The 12,322-nt window shown below is 46.6% G+C and overlaps 1 protein-coding gene across 5 annotated transcripts in view; it reads right to left on the reverse strand.

Moving 5' to 3' along the window:
• SLC5A11 (solute carrier family 5 member 11) overlaps positions 1 to 11,456 on the reverse strand; it is a 60,370-nt gene extending 48,914 nt beyond the window's left edge. For 2 of the 5 annotated variants that reach the window (XM_036992492.2, XM_036992489.2), the window contains exons 1-2: positions 11,029 to 11,456; positions 9,220 to 9,335 (exon numbers count right to left, since the gene is read on the reverse strand). The gene's annotated coding sequence lies outside the window, so the exon portion shown is untranslated. Of the gene's footprint in view, positions 1 to 9,190; positions 9,373 to 11,028 lie in introns of those variants that run through there. The other 3 variants (XM_036992488.2, XM_036992490.2, XM_036992493.2) reach the window with 3 other exon arrangements.
• Between the last annotated feature and the right edge of the window lie 866 nt (positions 11,457 to 12,322).

The raw sequence follows: 12,322 nt of genomic DNA on the forward strand, positions 1-12,322 counted from the left end.
TGCCTACGACTACCTCTATCACCATGAAAAGGCAGAAGAATTTGGTCCAGTCCAGAATAACCCAAACAACCCCTGAGAGAGGACCTGGGGAAACAGATATGACAAATCTTCCTGAAAAAGAATTCAAAATAAAGGTAATAACCATGCTGATGGACCTGCAGAGAAATATGCAAGAGCTAAAGTATCAAGTTAGGAGGGAGAATACCAAAATAAAACAATCTCTGGAAGAACTTAGGAGCAGACTGGATGATGTGCAAGAGACCATTAATGGAAGAGAATTCAGACAAGAGGAACACAGAGAAGCTGAGGCAGAGAGAGACAAAAGGATCTCCAGGAATGAAAGAATATTAAGAGAACTGTGTGACCAATCCAAACAGAACAATATCCACAACCTTCCAAGACTGACCAAGGAAGAAACAGAAAAACTAAACAGACCAATTACCAGCAACGAAATTGAAGCAGTAATCAAAAACTACCCAAGAACAAAACGCCTGGACCAGATGGATTTACCTTGGAATTTTATCAGCCATACAGAGAAGATATAATACCCATTATTCTTAAAGTTTTCCAAAAAATAGAAGAGGAGGGAATACTCCCAAACTCTTTCTAAGAAGCCAGCATCACCCTAATACCAAAACCAGGCAAAGACCCCGCCAAAAAAGAAAATTACAGACCAATATCCCTGATGAATGTAGATGCAAAAATACTCAACAAAATATTAGCAAACTGAATTCAAAAACACATCAAAAGAATCATATACCATGATCAAGTGGGATTCATCCCAGGGATGCAAGGATGGTACAACATCCTAAAATCCATCAATATCATCCACCACATAAATAAAAAGAAGGACAAAAACCACATGATCATCTCCATAGATGGTGAAAAAGCATTCGACAAAATTCAACATCCATTCATGATAAAAACTCTCAACAAAATGGGCATAGAGGGCAAGTACCACAACATAATAAAGGCCATATATGACAAACCCACAGCCAACATCATACTGAATAGTGAGAAGCTGAAAGCTTTTCCTCTGAGATTGGGTAGAAGACAGGCATCCCCACTCTTCCCACTGTTATTCAACATAGTACTGGAGGTCCTAGCCATGGCAATTAGATAAAACAAAGAAATACAAGGAATCCAGATTGGTTAAGAAGAAGTTAAACTGTCACTATTTGCAGGTGACGTGATATTGTACTTAAAAAACCCTAAAGACTCCAATCCAAAACTATTAGAACTAATATCGGAATTCAGCAAAGTTGCAGGATACAAAATTAACACACAGAAATCTGTGGCTTTCCTATACACTAACAATGAACTAATAGACAGACAAATCAGGAAAACAATTCCATTCACAATTGCATCAAAACAAATAAAATACTTAGGAATAAACCTAACCAAGGAAGTGAAAGACCTATACCCTGAAAAGTACAACACACTCTTAAGAGAAATTAAAGAGGACACTAATAAATGGAAACTCATCCCATGCTCTTGGCTAGGAAGAATTAATATAGTCAAAATGGCCATCCTGCCCAAAGCAATATACAGATTTAATGCAATCCCTATCAAATTACCAACAGCATTCTTCAACAAACTGGAACAAATAGTTCTAAAATTCATATGGAGCCACCAAAGACCGCAAATAGCCAAAGCAATCCTGAGAAGGAAGAATAAAGTGGCAGGGATCTCACTTCCCAACTTCAAGCTCTACTGCAAAGCCACAGTGATCAAGACAATTTGGTACTGGCACAAGAACAGAGCCACAAACCAGTGGAACAGAATAGAGACTCCAAACATTAACCCAAACATATATAGTCAATTAATATTCAATAAAGGAGCCATGGACATACAATGGGGAAATGACAGTCTCTTCAACAGACTGTGCTGGCAAAACTGGACAGCTACATGTAAGAGAATGAAACTGGATCACAGTCTAACCCCATACACAAAAGTCAATTTGAAATCAAAGACCTGAATGTAAATCATGAAACCATAAAACTCTTAGAAAAAAACATAGGCAAAAATCTCTTAGACATAAACATGAGTGACTTCTTCATGAACATATTTCCCCAGGCAAGGGAAACAAAAGCAAAAATGAACAAGTGGGACTATATATATATATATATATATCAAGCTGAAAAGCTTTTGTGCAGCAAAGGACACCATCAATAGAACAAAAATGTATCCTTCAGTATGGGAGAATATATTCATAAATGACAGATCCGATAAAGGGTTGATATCCAAAATTTATAAAGAGCTCACGCACCTCAACAAACAAAAAGCAAACAATCTGATTAAAAAATGGGCAGAGGAACTGAATTGACAGCTCTCTAAAGAAGAAATTCAGATGGCCAACAGACACATGAAAAGATGCTCCACATCGCTAATCATCAGAGAAATGCAAATTAAAACCACAATGAGATATCACCTCACACCAGTTAGGATGGCCAACATCCAAAAGACAAACAACAAGAAATGTCGGCAAGGTTGTGGAGAAAAGGGAACCTTCCTACACTGCTGGTGGGAATGTAAATTAGTTCAACCATTTTGGCAAGCAGTATGGAGATTCGTCAAAAAGCTCAAAATAAAAATACCATTTGACCCAGGAATTCTACCTCTAGGAATTTACCCTAAGAATGCAGCAGCCCAGTTTGAAAAAGACAGATGCACCCCTATGTTTATCGCAGCACTATTTACAATAGCCAAGAAATGGAAGCAACCTAAATGTCCATCAGTAGATAAATGGATGAAGAAGATATGATACATATACACAATGGAATATTATTCAGCCATAAGAAGAAAACAAATCCTACCATTTGCAACAACATGGATGGAGCTAGAGGGTATTATGCTCAGTGAAGTAAGCCAGGCGGAGAAAGACAAGTACCAAATGATTTCACTCATATGTGAAGTATAAGAACAAAGAAAAACTGAAGGAACAAAACAGGAGCAGAATCACAGAACCCAAGAATGGACTAACAGTTACCAAAGGGAAAGGGGCTGGGGAGAATGGGAGGGTAGGGATGGATAAGGGCGGGAAAAAGAAATGGGGCATTATGATTAGCATGTGTAATGTGTGGGGGGCACGGGGAAGGCTGTGCAACACAGAGAAGACAAGCAGTGATTCTACAGCATCTTACTACACTGATGGACAGTGACTGTAATGTGGTTTGTTGGGGGGGGACTTGGTGAAGGGGGGAGCCTAGTAAACATAATGTTCTTCATGTAACTGTAGATTAATGACAGCAAAATAAAAAAAAATAAAAAAATAGGGAGGTTATCTTGGATAATCTGAGGTAGCCTAATACAATCACAAGGGTCCCTCAGAGTAGAAGAGGGGATCAGAAGAGAGAAGCAGAGAGATGGCAGTGTAGAAGGATTTGGCCCAGTGTTGCTGGCTTTGATGATTGAATAATAGGGCCACAAGCCAACGAATGCAGGTGGCTTCCTACAAGCTGGAAAAAGCAAATGAGCAGATTGTACCCTAGAGAGTCCAGAAGGAATTCAGCTCTGATGTCACCTTGGTTTTCATGCAGTAAGAACCATTTAGAACTTCTGACCTCCAGGACTCAAAGATAATAAACTCATGTTGTTTCAAGGCACTAAATTTCTGGTTATTTGTTACAGCAACAATTGGAAGCTAATAAAATTCCCAAGGGTGATTTTGAGTATAAGTGACTTGAGCATTGACCTTTTCCTGTGTTATAATGTGACTCCTCTCTGGGGGTTTGGGAAGGGAAAGACTCAGTCCCTGCCTGCCATGATGGGCAGCCCGGTAATGGGAAAACACACGCATAAGGTAATACACAGTATGATGTTTCACGTGGTGACGGTGTGTGGAGACAGTGGGTTCAGGATTCAAGCTTAGGAGCCCCACAGCTGGTTCCACCATTTACTGATGCTGAGTGGTGAAATTGGACAAATTCCCTAAACGGAGCAATAAGAGTTTGTATTTCATGGGTTGCTGTGGGCTAATGCTTATGAAGTGTTGTGTTGTGCAGGAATGTGCTCAATAAATTGTAGCTCCTTTCCTAATTACAACCCTTGAATAGAATTCGTGCCTCATATCGAATTTACCGAGTATCATAATTCTTCCAAGTAGTAAAGATACCTCAAGACAAATGCTGGGCATAGAAGCCACAGGACATAAATCTGCAAAGAAGTAAAAAGCTAACCTTTTCAAACAATATTGCTTCTCTCTCACTTACCAACTTTACATTTCCCTGTATGGCCCCGGAAGATGACTGGTTAGCCAGAGACGGGTACATTTCCTCAAGGGAGGAACAACCTAAGACAGGCACAGTCGCAGGGGGGCCATCAGGTGAGAAATTGGGGATCAACAGTGGTGAGGCTTAGAACCTCACCCCCACTGTTTTGAGAGAAATCTTCTGCATCCGTGGATGTTTTATTGCCCTTGTCTAGCTTGGATTAACACTTAGTCTACAGGCACACACCTGATCATCTACCTTTGCTCTCTTACAACACTAAACTATGTTTTCTACCTTTATCTTGCACCTACCTACCGCTTCAACATTTTATTTTTAAAAAAATAATAATAATAATAATAAGGGAGAAATGTGGGATCCACATATAAATCAAGTATAAAAATCAAACGAATATTCATATTTGATCTGATTGTTTATAATTCATGATGTGTGATCAAAACTGAAAGTTTCTGTGATGAATGCCCTTGTACTGTTCACCATGTAAGAACTTATTCACTATGTAAGAATTTGTTCACCATGTAAGAACTTGTTCGCTATGCTTCAGAAGATTGGAGACTGACTAGAATTAGGCTTGGGGTGGATTAATGACTGTGCATTGAGCATTGAGTCCCCTATACAGAATTTTATTGTTGTTAACAACCATTTGATCAATAAATATGAGAGATGCCCTCTCAAAAAAAAAATTGTAGCTCCTGTTATCATTACTATTATGTTCTACCAGGTACAGTGAGATAGGGCCACCTAATTTTACGTAAGAGAATCCACATGGCAGCATATAAGCTGAGTTTTGAAGAATGAGTAAGTGGCCCTATATTTATGAGCAAGAATGGAGGAGCATTTGAGGCCAGGACAATACCATCTGCAGACACAGAGGTGTGAATAAGCAGTCCATATTTAAGGACCCACCAGATTCTTGCCTGAGTGTTAAGATTTGGCAAAGATAGATGGACAGTGAGACTAATCAGAAATGAAGGTGATTGTATCCACCATTTGATGCTATTCAAAGAATTTATGAGGTCAGTAGTTCTCAGCCTATCAGATATTATCTTCTGCTTTTTTAAAAAATATTTTGTAATACCACTTTTAGTGAATACTGAAATGAAATACAGAGTTAATGTTACCTACCTACATGCATTTAAAAAAATCAATAGGGTGCTCTAACTCTAATATAAAAGAGAAATAAAAGGAAGGCAATTTATAAGAAAGTGACAGATGCTTCACCAGCCAACTTCTCCATCTGATGCCTGTGGAAGACACAAAGGGACCACAGATACTTTCACTTGATACTAAGTTTTTACTTTAAGAGAAATAAGGAAATCAGAAGCCATTCAATGCAAGAAGCAAAGAATAAAGAGCAGATGTGCCCACAAGCCCTGGCATTGAAACTAGTGTATACACCAAATGTTTAAATTTGTAAACATGCTTTGTGATTTTAAATGTGAAGAAATCCAAGCAATTGCCATGAGGTACCACGTTTTCAGTTTAAGACAGAGCCCCCTGAAAGATAGTTGAGAAGCTGTTGTGAAAATATCAAAGCAGGTACATTATTATGTTTAAAAAAAACCCCAACACTTAGTGTTTTACATAAACTGGAAGGTTCTTGTCTCAGATAATGATCAGTATGTTTTCTGCCCACTGGAATGTCTGATGGAATGTCTGAAGGTCTTTGCTGCCTGGGACACTTGTGAGTTTCAAGGTATCTAGTGTCTCTGGCCTTTACACACTGAATGCCAGTAGCACCCCCAAATCATTGTGACAACCAAAAATGCTCTCATAAGTTTCTAGAATATCTCATGATGGGCAGCTATGCTTCCATCCTACACCTGTGCTTAAGTTAAGGGAGGCAGTTGAAGAAATCTGAATGAGAAAGTGGCATGATCAGATAGGGTGAAGGGGGTGGCTTGCCAGAAACAAAAAGGTGGACAGGAAGGTTATTCTGTAATGACCCGACTCCAGAGGAAGTACGGGGAAGGGTAAGAAAGAATGGATTAGAGAAATAATATGGGTTGGAATCAATAGGACTTGGTGATTACTTGACTGGATAAGAGGACTGAGGAACAATTTCCTGAGTTGATGAGAGCTGCCCCTAAATGGAACAGCCTAAGAGCCTGGGGCAGCATGCTCCTTGTTCTTGAGCGGGTTTCTCATCCTTGGCACTACTGACATTTGCTCCAGATAATCCTTTGTTGGGGTGCGGGCTGCAGGGTGCTGGTCATCACTCCTGGGAGTTACCCACTAGAGCCAGCAGCACCCTCCCCTCAGAGGTGATCATACAAATGTCCCCTGGGCTGAGCACCACTGCCTTAAGCACCCCAAGAGGATGGATGTTCACTTACAGAAGATGCCTTTGGGGAGCGCTCAATGATCTTGAAGTCCCTTCCCTTGCTGAGTACAGCTTTGAACTCTTCCTGGGGCTGGGCCTAGCTTCTGTTCTGCTGGGAGGAGCTTCGCAGCTTCCCAGACCTGGGACAGGGCGGCCCTCTCCACTGAAGAGAAGACCCAAGCAACTATGAGCTACAGCACTTATGGAGACGAAAGATGGATGGAAGAGAGGAAGAATGATGGGAAAGGAGGGCAGACTTGCCAGTATTGGGCAAACTCTGCTCAGACACTTACCCAGCTGGGACTGGAGACCCCTTCTAGGGTGGAGCAAGGCTCATAAAGGAGCGTGTAAGCAGGAAAGCAGACTCTGGAGACTTTGGGAGGGGTGTGCTAGATGGTCCCTAAGGTTATCCCAAGGGCGAAGGAAGGTAGGCAGTGTAACTGAACTTCACAAGCAGGGACATTGTGGCTCAGGTTAGTGTCATGTCCAAAGCCAGAAGTCAAACCCGTATCTGCCTGAGTTTACAGCCTGCATTTCAACCTGCGGTTTCCAAAACAACGTACTTTGGGCAAGGAGCTCAGGATGCAGTTCGAGGTGGAGGTGGATGCTGAATTGAGGAGTGGGGTGGATTGCTTTAGAACACAGTAGGTCTGAAAAGGCGGACGGGAAGACGGAGAGAGGAAGGGCCCTGGGCTGACTGGTGAGCCAGACCTCCTCTGTCCCCAGCCCCTCCCCCAGCTAGTTACCCTTTCCAGGCCTCTGCCTGCCAGGCACCGAGAGGGGTGGGAGCAGATAAACAAGTTATTCATCACCACTCTGGGCAGGCTGGTGCCGACTCCAGGCTCCTCCTGAGTCCCAGGGAGCTGGGGGCCCTGCCAGGGGCTGGGAGGCACTGGCCACGTGTCCATGGCGGGAGAAGGAGCATGGACCAGAGAAGGTGCTGAAGCCCCAGAGCTGCTGCCTCAGCCATGCGCTCCCAGGCGGAGCCCTCCAGTGTGGGCCCTGTTCACTCAAGTGCCTGTCATGGACTTGCTTTACATTTGCTGTCTTATTCCGTCCTCGTCCACCCTGTGAGATGAGCACTATTACCTGACCATTTTACAAGTGGAAAACTGGCACAGAGGTGGAAGGGAGCTCGGTTCCAGTCCTGGCCATGCCACTTGCTTTCAGGTCACAATATATGCCAGAGATGGGATTTGAAGCCGGCGCTGAGCCCGCTGAACCTCCTTGTATCAGCCCGTGTTGGCTAGTCCGTCTGTCTTTCCTCCCACCAACCGCCCTTTCCTTTCTCCTCCCCTGCTTCACTACTTCACTCACTCTTTCTCTCCTCTTTTCCATAAATACTTCTTTGGGCACCAGCTGTGTGCTGGCCTGTGTACCAGACGTGGAGGACAAAGCCATGAGCCAGGTGGACCTGGTCCCATCCTTACGGCTCCCTGGCACTGGCCCTTTGCAGCGCTGTATGTGCGCAGGGCCGCTCAGTGAAATGACCCCAAGCACCCTTTGCCCCTTGCACTGCCCTAAGAGGGCCAAGCTGGGGGTGGGCTCCACTTCACCTCCTGTGAGGGACCCTCCCTGTGTGGGGCGCAGGGGTGCCGGAATAACGGGAGTCTGTGCAAATCAGGCGCTATAACAACAGCTTTGTTTGCAATAACACCCTGCCCCTCAGCCGCAGACCAGGGAACAAAGGCAGCTCAGCAATCGGGAGGCTGCTCACCCTTTTTCTTCTTCCCTTTTGGCCGGTTACATAATTTGCCACAGCAGATGTGGGAATTTTCCACGCCCCAGTGTGAGGAAAAGACTGAGCAACGTGTGTGCAGGGGGTGCGGGGGCTCTGACTGTCTCTGCTGCACTTGGTCCCTGAGGCTGGCTTCTGCGTGCGCATCCACGGCGGGGGACAGTAGGCTGCCTCTCCTCCCTCCCACCCTCCCTCTCCTCCTGCCTCCCCTGCCTCACCACCCCCACTCCCACTTTCTCTCCTCTTTTCCATAAACATTTCTTTAGGCACCAACTGTGTGGCATCAAACACATTAGTGGGGACAGAGAATGAGAGACACACACAGACAGACAGGCCAGGGAAGGACACCCCAATGACCAAATATGTCAGTGACCATCTGCTCAGACATTTTAATTATAGGCAACAAATCTCTAGGAAGTGGCTGTGTCGGGATAAAAGGGGTGAAGACATTATAACTGTGTTGCCCAGTTCAAATCCTGTCTCTACCTCTTATTAGCTCTGGGATCTTGGGCAAGTGGCCTTTCTGAGGCTCAATTTTCCCATCTGTGAAGTGGGGGCAATAATCAGACTCATGGCACAGGTTTGTTCAAAGCATAAAGCCAGCTCATTACATAACATGATTAGGCCCAAAATACTGGGTGTGTGTGAATCTCAATTTAAACACATGGTGCCCCTAATAGGTCAGTCTCTGATTAACCCCACTGAAGAGGTGAGGAAAATAAAACCGAGGCCTGAGCACAAGGTCACTCTGCTGGTAAATGACTGAACCAGGGCTCCAACCCAGGCTTAACCTATGAGCTCTTAATGCGGCTCCACAAGTGGACCCTTGGCAGGGAAAATTTCCAGAGGTGACATCAAGGGCAGGCACTGGCCACACCTTCCAGGATGGCAGCTACTCACCCTCTTTCCTGCCACTCTTCTGAGCTCACCTGCAGTGGAGGAAACGGCTCGGCCCACAGCCACAAGCCGGGCTTGGGGCTGGCTCAAGCTCACGATGCCCGACGCTGCTGGGGGAAGCCGCCCAACCGGACGGAGGCGGCCAGGTCTGCAAGGCAGAGAGGCACCATCAGAACCCAGAACTGTGGAAGGTCAGTGGATACTCTGGGGTTCTTTAGGAGTGTGTCTCTAGAAAAAGAGACAAGAGGACAGATTCTGGGGGTCTTGGGGCTGAAGCAGAGGCCGGGACTGTCCCCAGCGCATTAGGAAGAGCCACAGCCCTAGTAAGGAGGGAAGAAATTCTAGGCACCATAAGGCAGCTTTTCCCAAACACTGCATGAAAGGTAAATACTCGCTGACCTGGAGGATTCTCCACCCGAATTGACCCTTCAGTCATGACCTTGCCTCCTGATTCTAGAGAGAACAGATGTCACAAAAGCACCATGGGAGCCTGAGATCTGTGCGCCCAAAGGCCAGGGCGGCATGTCAAATGTACCAAATACAGAGCGGAGGCCACACTTCAACAGCTTCCAGCCCTCCTTGTTTCACTAAATAGCAACGGCAGCCACCCTGCTGCTCGTGCCAGAAAGCTGAGGGCCAGCCTTAAGTCGTGCATTCATTCATTCACTCATTCATCAAGTGATCTATGAGCACCTACTATGTGCCCAACACCACAGGTGCTGTGCCATGCAAACATGCACCAAAGAATCTATAGTGTTTCTTCCTCAGCTCCCAGAATCTATGGACCCCTAGATCTAGTCTATTCTACTTCCAAAGCATAGCTTGAAACTATCCATTTTCCCTCACTTAATTCTTTCACTTTTGTCGAATCCACCATCACCTCTGTCTAGATTAGAGGAAGAACTTCCCACATTGCCACGCTGACACTCTTGGTTCCTTCTAGTCCACCCCTCCCACGGAAACTAGAAAGATCTTTGAACAGAGATCAGATCAGACCCTTTCCGTGCACATGTGCTCTGGTGCAATCCCAGGGCCATCACAGCACCCACCTTTCTGTTCCTTGGGCACTATTTTTGGACTCAGGTTCTTTGCCACTCTATTCCCTCTGCCTAGAATGCTTTTCTATGCACTTGGCTTGATGAACTCCTCCTCACCCCTCAGATGTCACCCTGGTACCACACCCCCTAAGGGGCTTTCTCTTGGCCTCAATCTAAATTGGGTCCTTAAGTCATCTGCCATCATAGCAAACACGACTTTGCATCACCACTGAATGAAGCATGACATTGGATTTGTACGAGTCCCTTACTGCCTGTCTTCACTACACTGTAAGCTCCATGAAGGTGGGGACCATGTCCATCTTGCTCATGTAGTGTCCCCAAAGCAGGCACTCAATAAACATTTGTATAACAAATGTGGCACTTCCAGAACTGTTACTCTATACCCCTGCATGTTGTGACAGCCACTGCAGTCATGCTGATATGTCCCTCTAGTTTTTTGCTGTTTGTACAGATATTTTCATTAAGTTATCTCTTTGGGTCCATGTGAGTACACCACACCTGGGAGCTGGGCTGGGCTGAGATTCATGTTCCCATTTGGCAGATAAGGAGCTTAAGGCTCAAGGAGGCAAAATGATCAGCCAATGTCCTGAACTTACTAAGTGGAAGAGCTGGGATCACACTGGTGCCACTGGCTGTATCCAACCCCCCAAAACACACCATGTGCCTGGTGTCACCCTAGACCCCCACCATGGCTCACAGCTGGAGTCCTTCCTGCTGGCACCAGACCAGCTTTCCCAGTTTGGAGAATGGGTGTCAGGTTGGGGTGGAGGTAGGGAGTCTTACCTTCCCCTGGATACAGGGCCTACCTGCCCTGGAGCCCGTCGATGGCTTCAAGGCAGCAGTAGGTAGAGATGGCTCGGAGAAGGGAGACTCCTGGGCCCCTCTTGCCTCGCAGCCAGAGGACGGTGGTGGCCCTACCTCCTGCACGGCATGGTGCTGACAGCCTCCTCACTGGTCAAACTCCAAATTCCAGTCTCGGTTGCAGCACGGATTAGAGGAAGCATGAATGATCTCCCCAGGAGCAGAAGAGAGGCTGAGCCCAGCCCTGAACCCTTGAACTTGAACTCTGAGCATGCCCCTGTGGGGCAGATGGCATGCCCTGAGCTCCCCCACATGGCCCCCATCAGGGCCCTCACCTGCTCAGAGGCCCATGGCAGGGAGGGAGAGGGGGCCTCAGGAGCCAGGGGCACGGTCCTACTCCACTCACCACTCCTCCACTGGCCCGCCTCCGTGCCAGCGGGGCGGGCTGGGGATGAGCTGGGGGAAGGGGGAGGGGAGACACTGGCAGGGAGGCAGGGGCAGAGGGAGAGTCCCAGGAGGGCACTCGCTGGCTGACGTGGCCTTGCCGCTGCTGCAGCAGGAATAGTGACCACTCTTTGTTCAGCCCCTTTTCCTGTGTGCCTTCCAGACCATGGCAGGGCAAGGTGGACTCCAGGGTCTGGAGCCCAGAGGAGCTGTCAGGAGTGACCGACCCACAGCCAGGAGCCAAGTCTGGCTCACCACCCCAGGGCAGGCGTGGGAGACAGTGGAAGGCTTTCCCTGGAGGCTTAAAGCACACAAAACACTGTTTAGTTACTAGAACATTCTAAAAGTCTGGCCACAGCAGGCCCACATGGCCACAGGACAGCCCAGGGCTGGAGCAGAGGCATGGCCACCCCCTCTCACTGCAGACCCAACGTCTTTACTTCATTCGGTCAGCCTGGGCCCTGGGGTGCAGCCTTGGCACCAAACAGTGATAATGAATATGTACCAAACTCTGCTCTGAGGGCTTCCACTTCTGTCTGAGCTCATTGGTCTTCCTGACGGACCTCTAAGACGGATGCTATGACTATCCCCATTTTACTGATGAGGACACAGGGTGGGGAACTGCCCCAAGCAACCCAGCTGTATGAGGCAAAGGCAGGATTAGAACCCAGAGGAGCCATGGAGGGTGGCTGAGAGATGCGTCCCTCTGGAAGAAGGGGGGCCCAGATGTGGAAGACCAGCATTTGGACTGATAACAGCATGAACAAGGGCCCACAGGGTAGTGGCCTGCCCAGGGCCGGGGTTGAGGGCATAGATGTACAGAAGGAGTAGC

Source organism: Manis javanica, chromosome 10, assembly GCF_040802235.1.
Source record: "Manis javanica isolate MJ-LG chromosome 10, MJ_LKY, whole genome shotgun sequence".
NCBI lineage: Eukaryota > Metazoa > Chordata > Mammalia > Pholidota > Manidae > Manis > Manis javanica.